The 8460-nt window shown below is 36.1% G+C and overlaps 1 pseudogene; it reads right to left on the reverse strand.

The window, feature by feature from the left end:
* Nucleotides 1-1491: 1491 nt before the first annotated feature.
* LOC109205349 lies at nucleotides 1492-4380 on the reverse strand (annotated as a pseudogene).
* Between the last annotated feature and the right edge of the window lie 4080 nt (nucleotides 4381-8460).

Raw genomic sequence — 8460 nt, forward strand, 5'->3', positions numbered from 1 at the left:
ACTTATTACCCGTAAATTCACTTGCCTTTTCCCTTTTAATTTGCTTTAAGCTTTTACCTAGCGTGAGGGGCAAATTGAAAATGCAAAAAAATATATATTATAGTATGCGATATAGTGTAACGGTATACTCTTACAATTAGATCCTTTTAGATTTTTTTGAAATTTTTATTGACAACTGATATTATTTCAGTTTAATAATTGAATTAAATTTTTTTAACTCTTTGTGTACAATTGTATACCCTATTGGTATAGCTATATACTATACTGGTATCATATGTTAGTTAGTACTTTTTGGTTGTATTGGCTAGTAATAATATAAAAATAGTAATTAGTTAGTAATAATATAAAAAAAGAATAATAAAAAATAGTAAAAATAGTAAATAAAATTAGATTATGAAGAGAAAAAGAATATAAAAAAAAGAAGTTAAATGAAATTAGAAAAGGAAAAAAGAAAAAAATAAGAAGAAAACGAGAAAAAAGAAAAGGAGAAAAGAAAAAAAAAAGAAAAAAAGAAAAGATAAGAAGCATAGAAATAAAAAAGAATTGGAGAATAAAGAAAAAGTTCCCCACAAAAACTACTATGGGTAGGAAATATAATTAGTTTATGGGTAGAAAAATAAATGGGTAGACAAGGGTAAATAATTTTATATTTGTGGGTAACTGTGTCAAAAATCCGGGAGAAATTCAAAAATAGCCAGATTTACCACTGGTCGTTGAAAAATAGCCAAGTTTCAAAAGTCATCGAAATTTAGCCACTTTAAATCTGAGCGAAAACACTGTTCAAAATCCGGAAAAATACGCCCGCAAATTTTACGGGAGTTCCAGCATAAGTATGCTTGAACTCCCGTAAATTTTACGGGAGTTCCAGGATAACTATGCTGGAACTCCCGCAAATTTTACGGGAGTTCAAGCATAATTATGCTGGAACTCCCGCAAATTTTACGAGAGTTCCAGCAAGTATAATTGTCCAGTATAATATACTGGAGTTTGGAGCACTGGTGCTCCAGTCTCCCGCAAATTTTACAGGAGTTAGCAAAGTATACCGGTCCAGCATAATATGCTGGAGTTCGTACACAAATGCACCAGAACTCCCATATATTATACTGGACCGGTCCATAGTGGCTATTTTTCATTGACTTGATAAACGCTGGCTATTTTTCATTGACCAGTGTGAAAACTGGCTATACCATGATATTTAACCAAAAATCCTTATTAAAATACGACGTATGCACCTGAAGGCCTGATACTCCAAATATCAAGGCGGCCGAATGCAGCCCGTTCCACATGCAACAATTTTGTAAGCAAGTGAAAGCACAGAGGTAAGTAATTTGCATTTCATCAAAACAATTACTAAAAGCATTATATTACATGTTCCATTTCCAAAATGTTTACAAGTTGGATCTTATTTAGTACATTTACAAAGGCAAATCTTTATAATACATAATCATATAGGAGCACCGAGCACATGCATTTGGATATATATGAATAATGTTAGAGCTGCGAGAGGAGTTGAATACAGTTCTGCCGCGGAATACAAATAGCTTCCAAAGGTTTATCCTTACTCAAATTTACCTTAGAATTATAGCATGCATCCAGGTTATTTTCCTCTTCAATATTTTTCCAGTCAAACCACTGAATTAATGAACCTAATACCAATGAAACAGTGCGCAAACCCATATTGGCTCCAGAACATGCTCTCCTCCCCATTCCAAATGGTATAAATTTATAATTAAACCCTTCTTTTTCCCCTAATTCCATAGCCTCAAATCGCTCTGGTTTGAACTTTTCAGGCTCGTCCCATAACTTAGGGGTCCCTATGGATCGCCCAAGCGTTGACCATTAGGATCGTATGTTTTGGTACTTGATATCCCGCAACAGTACAATCTTCTGATGAGTAGTGCGGCAATAGAAGTGGTACGGGAGGGTACAACCGCAACGTCTCGTTTATTACACAACGCAAATAAGGAAGCTTGGCGAGATCAGATTCGTTTAACAAGCGCTTGTTCCCAACTTTGCTATCAATCTCAGATCTTAGTTTTTGAAATGCCTGAGGGTGAGCTAAAAGAGGTCGCATTGCCCATTGAATGGTCATTGATGTGGTCTCTGTTCCAGCAACAAACAAAACCTGGACCACCAAACTTTTATTAGGCTCAAATTTTTGCATACAAAAAATTGCACGTTTCCTCAACTGTGTTAGTATCAATACTAGCAGTCTAGGTTTAATATCCTCTTCACGTACGTACTGTTTCCTTAGATATTCTAGGTTTCTTAAATTAATATAGGTGCTTGTACAAAATGAATAGGCAAATTCTAACATAATCAAGTTCTCAATTGGTGTTAACAGCAAATCTAGAATCTTTCGGAATGATTGATACAAGTGTAATTTTTACTTCTATCTCAAAAAACACGTTAGCGAAATCAGTACAATTAATTAGGTAGCTAGCTAGCGTACGAGGAATATACCTATTTTATATAACCGTACTGATAATTAGGGTGAGTTCTTCATTTTATGAAAATAAACCGAAAAAATACTAACCGTACCGAATAAATTTACATAGGAAAAATATATTTATATATTAAGTTTAAAAATAATAAAGTATTAAATTTTTCCTTGGGCCTTGAAATTATGGAAAACGATTACAAGCCAACAAGTAATTAAATTTAAAATCCTAATTCCCAAACCTATTATAATACTTTTATTGAAACTAAATTATTTCCAACATATTCATTAGCAAGACACAAGGTATTCTAGCGATTAATTATGAGTAGCAAACTACAATGTATTGAATATGTTTCATTTCTTATGATTTAAATTTATATTTTTGAATATGTAATCTCCTATGGACTTTATTCTTGAGTCCCAACTTGCTTAATATCTTTCAACTCGTGTGATTTATATATATTTTTTTGTCTTTGCTTAGTTTCTTTTACACAATTGTAATCTTCTATGGACTTTATTCTTGAGTCCCAACTTGCTTAATATCTTTCCACTCGTGTGATTTATATATTTTTTTGTCTTTGCTTAGTTTTTTTACACAACTGTAGAATAGTTTATGGATATATACTCTGGTCATCTTTCATGTTTTCTTAATTCATCACCCTTTAAATAGTAAAAATATCTAGATAGTTTTGCTAATTCCTATAAAAGTACGTATGTTATTGCATTCTGCTTCTACTAGCTAGTGACTTTTAAATGACATTTAGAAAAAATACCGAAAATTAGTCGAACCGTACCGTTACCAAAGAGAAACCGACATGATTGATACAGTTTCTAAAAGTATAATTTTAGTTATATATAATAGAATAACCGAAAAATTAATATAATATAAGTTTATAGAATAATTAACCGGCCGAACACCATTTACACCCTAAAATTATCTATGAGTATTAAATTTTGAGCCATAGTTGAAGGAACGTACCATTAGAAGGCTTTTAATAAGATCATCTGTATAGAACTCAGGTTCAGATTCTTGCAGAGACAAGAGAGTTTCAACAAGCGTCTTCTCCTTATTCTCCTTGGTTACATCAGCATTACTAACGGACTCTGAAACAGTAATACTACTGCTTTTCTTCTGTCGAAATTCGTCAAGTAAGCTGCTCAAGAATTCATTTCTCTTCATGTTTGTTAATACCATCTTTTTCTCGATCCCTTTGTATCCAAACCATTTCAACACTGGTAAGAAATCACACACGCTCAAAACCAACAAGTTGGCAAAGAAAAACCCCCTCATCTCTTCAATAGCTTTTTCCCCCTTCTCTTTTCCTATATCTTCCTCACTTACAAAACATTTTCCAGTACCAATTCTCATCATAACGTTAAAAGAAAAAGCAAAAGCCCAATGGCTCAAGTTAAGTACTCTCATGCTGCCACGTGTACTTTTCGAGCTGGCTTTAAACAAAGAGCGAATTAAGATTCCAAGTTCTTCATTCCGAATTACAGAAGACTCTTGAAGACTATTAAAAGAGAATAACTCAACCGCTGTTTGGCGGCGGAGAACTCTCCAGAGATTGCCGTAAGGAGCCCAGAAAATAGCTGTATAGTTATAAGAAAACCTGTCTCCTAGCATGCTACGTGGCCGGTTCGCAAATATGATATCGTTTTTAGTAAAGCATTCTTCCACGGCAGATGGAGAAGATACAACGAGTAAATTTCGGCACCCGAGCCGGAGATATAAAACCAAGTCCATATTTAGTTGATAAGGAGGTTAAAGTCTGGTGTAGGGAATTTTTTATAAGGTAAAGATGACTGATTATTGGGAGAGACAAAGGACTAGGTGGTAAATGTTTCCTGGGATGAAGAAAATGTTTTAGTAGTAAAATGAAAAATAAAAACAGAAAGATCACTGGGTAGTAAGAGTAATTAGAATATAGGTTTTGCATGGCTGAAACAACAGAAAATGCTTGAGCTTAGAACTCTGGATAACTCTTTGCAGTGAAAGCCTCTTTTTAAATAGACGGCCCTCAGCCCTTCTCTATTTAATATTTTAATACTGGTGATGTTGAATGATCATGTGAAACTCAATTAAATTGTGAAACTTAACAGAATTTGGTACTGAACTATAGGTTAAAATATCATGTTGGAAATATATGGTGGCCCTTCATAATATCATAAGGGAAAGGTATTTAAAATTACTTCACTCTTACTAATAACGTTAGAATATAATGCGTATAGATACTAGGATAACCTTTGCACTGTTAGTTACATAAACCATTTTTAATAGATTATAAATGAATAATTTAAATCCATGTACTCTATCATACTATGAACTTAATAAACACAATGACCTAGTATGTGACATTGCTCTTTTCTTCACAAGCTCAGAGAAGTCACCCAATAGCAGTCTCTCAACAGGTCCTTAAACCCAGAAAAACATATTTATTGGAGATTGCTGATATTTTTGCTTTTACGCTTTCAGGATTGTTGCTATGACATCACTTGTTAGACTAAGCCAGATCGACCGTCTATACTCTTAATATGGTGTAATATTGTCCGCTCTATGTCAAATTTATAGATTTTTTCCAAAAAGTCTCACCCCATTTAATAGTATCTCTACATCATATATTATTTACTTCTTCTTTTCAGCTATAATTGTGTGAGACTTTATTTGCACACTAACAAATCAAACTACACTTATGTGAGTTGTAATACTCGTTTGATTTAACTTTAATAATAGGGGACTATAGATTCAAGGATTACTTTAATAATGGAAACACTCATGTCTTGCATTAGACATACAAGTGAAACACCTGGTTCCATTATATATATTTGGTCTTCTATAGCCATTTAAGTTGCTGGCGCAGTAAACACTAAGAAACTAATTACGTTTAAAAGTTTTTTCCAGAGAGATATGATATAAAATAGATGTATATTGTTGATTAATAAAGTACAATTCGGAAGGGCTTTTGGAGAGTAATAATCGAATTGTTGCTAAATACGCTAACCCTAGTCATTGAAAAAAAGGGTAGAGAAAGAGCAAGAATACAAAACGCACTATTGTTTGTGGTGAGGGAAAAATACAAAGTAGAGAAAGTCGTTTATCACGTGCTAAAATTTAAGGACAACATTTTACCGTACCATACCAAATTTCAGATGAAACGAAAAAGGAAACAATTTAATGGAAGTTAAAAGACAATTCCTAAAGCTCATCTGTACGGGTTAAAATTACCATAATTATATGAAGGTCCAGTCGACACTAAGAAGACCTTCGAAGGTTGTATACGGTCAAAATCGGGTATGACCAATTTCCCCGGCTCGAGGTGTCGCCCTAAGTCCGAGTTCAAGATGGACCGAGTTCGAGGTCAATGGATCAGGCTCGAGCTCGATGACACAGTACAAAGGCTCGAAAAACTAAGTGTTCGAAGAACGTCGCAGCCTAATATGACTGGCCTCGAGATAATGCCACTATGGATTTGTAACAGAATGAGCAAGATTCCTGCCACGTCCCCAAGATCGAGGCGCAAATCCCGAAATAGATTTGTACGAATCCGTACTAGGCGGTTAGACAGCTGTCCCAATAAGATTCTTTACTGTAAATGGAAATGTACCTTATGTAGGGTTCCCCTATTATATAAAGGGGACACCAATCACTTGTAAACACATTCAATCATTGGCAAAGAATATACTCTCTTACTTTTCTCGCTCATTGTTCATCAGAATTGTCCTTCAGCTTTATTATTCTTACTTTATTGTTCTTAATCTGTCTCGAGGTCACTTTGGCTCGAGCTCGAGATTAACCTACATTCTGGTTTGGTTTTACTTATTCCTTTCATTTAGTCTTCATATTTCTTGGTTACTAATTAGTATTGAACTAAATCATTGATATTGTATACGTCAATACCACACAAGAGGGGGGTGATTTGTGTGGTACCCAATTTTTCGCTCTAGAAGAACCTGGTTCTTCTAGGTGTACTAACTCTACTTTTTGCGGAATAATAAGTACATAAAATAAGGAACACAGAGATTTTTACGTGGAAAACACCTGGCTCAAAAGGTTAAAAAGCTACGACCTGCTACTCAGTAGGATTTTCCCAAACTTCCACTAAAATCACTGAGCCAAAACAGCATTTACAAAACTCTTTGTAATCCTAAGGATTAACTCTAATCCCGTTGTAGCACACAACCTCAACTGTTGCGACAACTTCAAGTTAGCATATAACTTGAACACTCTAAGTACGTAATACAATTGCTTCTATGAAAGTTGAAAGGTACAAGTTTAAATCACCTACTACAATTGAACTAGAAATAAAGAAAGACACACTGGAATTGGTTCTTCTATCTCGTTCAAGTAGCTTCACGAATGCACACTCAAATCTCACATAAATTGCTTGCAAAATTGCCTCGCTTTTTTGCTCTCAATTTAGTTTAACTTCTGCGTTTGTGCAATCCCTGTAAAAGAGAACAATCACTGTTATTTAGTGAGTTAGTAATTAGAGTTTGATTGAGACTCAATTGCTGATCTTCCATCGAAGTTGAGTATTTGAACAACACAAACTCCAACACTATCTTTTATCCGGATTGTGTTCTCTTCACATAATGAAACGAATAATCCGCCCCCAAACTGATAAGCCGTTAATGAAAAAATTTCAATCCGTTTCTCGTCCGTTAAATCGTTAACCCGATGCCAATAAGCCATTAAGCTTCGATTTCGGTTTGATTTTCGGTTTCGGTTCGTTTTGAATACCCCTAGAGGAGGTAGCATGGTTGTTTCAACAAGGGTCACCTTCGAGAATTTCTTAGTGATCGAGCTAAGAACCACTTCAGGGAGAGAGATGCAAGCAGAAAAAATGAGCAGGAAGAACCACAACATGTAATCCATATGATCGTTGGCGGTGTCGATGTCCCACAAGGACCTGTATTCAAACGCACCAAGGTGTCGATCACCAGAGAAAAACGGACTCAGAGCTATGTGCCCGAGGACGTCCTATCATTCAATTACGAGGAAGCGGAAGGCATATCTCAGCCGTACAACGACGCCCTGGTAATTTCTATTTTATTAAATAAATTCAAGTTAAACGTGTTCTAGTGGATCCAGGTAGCTCAGCAAACATAATCAGATCGAGGGTCGTAGAGCATCTTGGCCTACAGGATCAGATTGTACCCGCGTCCTGGGTCCTAAATGGCTTTAACATGGCAAGCGAGACAACGAAGGGGGAGATAATCCTACTGGTGAACGTAGCCGGGACCATCCAAAATACAAAATTCTATGTCATCGAAGGCGACATGAGGTATAATGCACTCCTCGAGAGGCCATGGATCTACAATATGAGGGTCGTGCCTTCGACCCTCCATCAGATGATGAAATTCCCAATGGAGGATGGTGTGAAAACTGTTTACGGAGAACAACACACTGCAAAGGAGATGTTTGCAGTCGAAGAGGTGATACCTGTACCAGTGCCTTAGACCTCAGAAAAGTCAAGCGCCAAATACAAGCAGACGGCCAAATAGCAATCACCGATCCCAGCCCCGATCGAGCCGGAGGAAAAGGTAATCGAAGAAGAAGAAGAGGATTTCCTTACTCCTCGAACCTTCGCTGTACCCGAAGAGTCAGACGCAACCAAATTAGCGAGCGAGGAAATGGAACAGGTCATACTGACCGGATACATGCCCGAGAAAAAGGTATACCTAGGAACGGGGTTAACCCCCGAACTAAGGAAAAATCTCATTCCATTTCTTATCGATAATATGGATTGCTTTGCTTGGTCCTATTTAGACATAACAGGTATCCCGCCGGAAATAACAACGCAACGGCTAAGCATCGACCCCAGGTTCAAACTAGTGAAGCAAAAAAGGAGGCCACAGTCTAAGGTAAAGCATGCATTCATAAAGGATGAGGTAACCAAACTTCTTAAAATAGGGTCTATTCGGGAGGTAAAATACCCCGAGTGGTTAGCCAACGTAGTTGTAGTTCATAAAAAGGGAAACAAACTTAGAATGTGCGTAGATTATAAGGATTTAAACAA

The sequence above is a fragment of the Nicotiana attenuata genome, unplaced genomic scaffold (genome assembly GCF_001879085.1).
Source record: "Nicotiana attenuata strain UT unplaced genomic scaffold, NIATTr2, whole genome shotgun sequence".
Lineage (NCBI taxonomy): Eukaryota > Viridiplantae > Streptophyta > Magnoliopsida > Solanales > Solanaceae > Nicotiana > Nicotiana attenuata.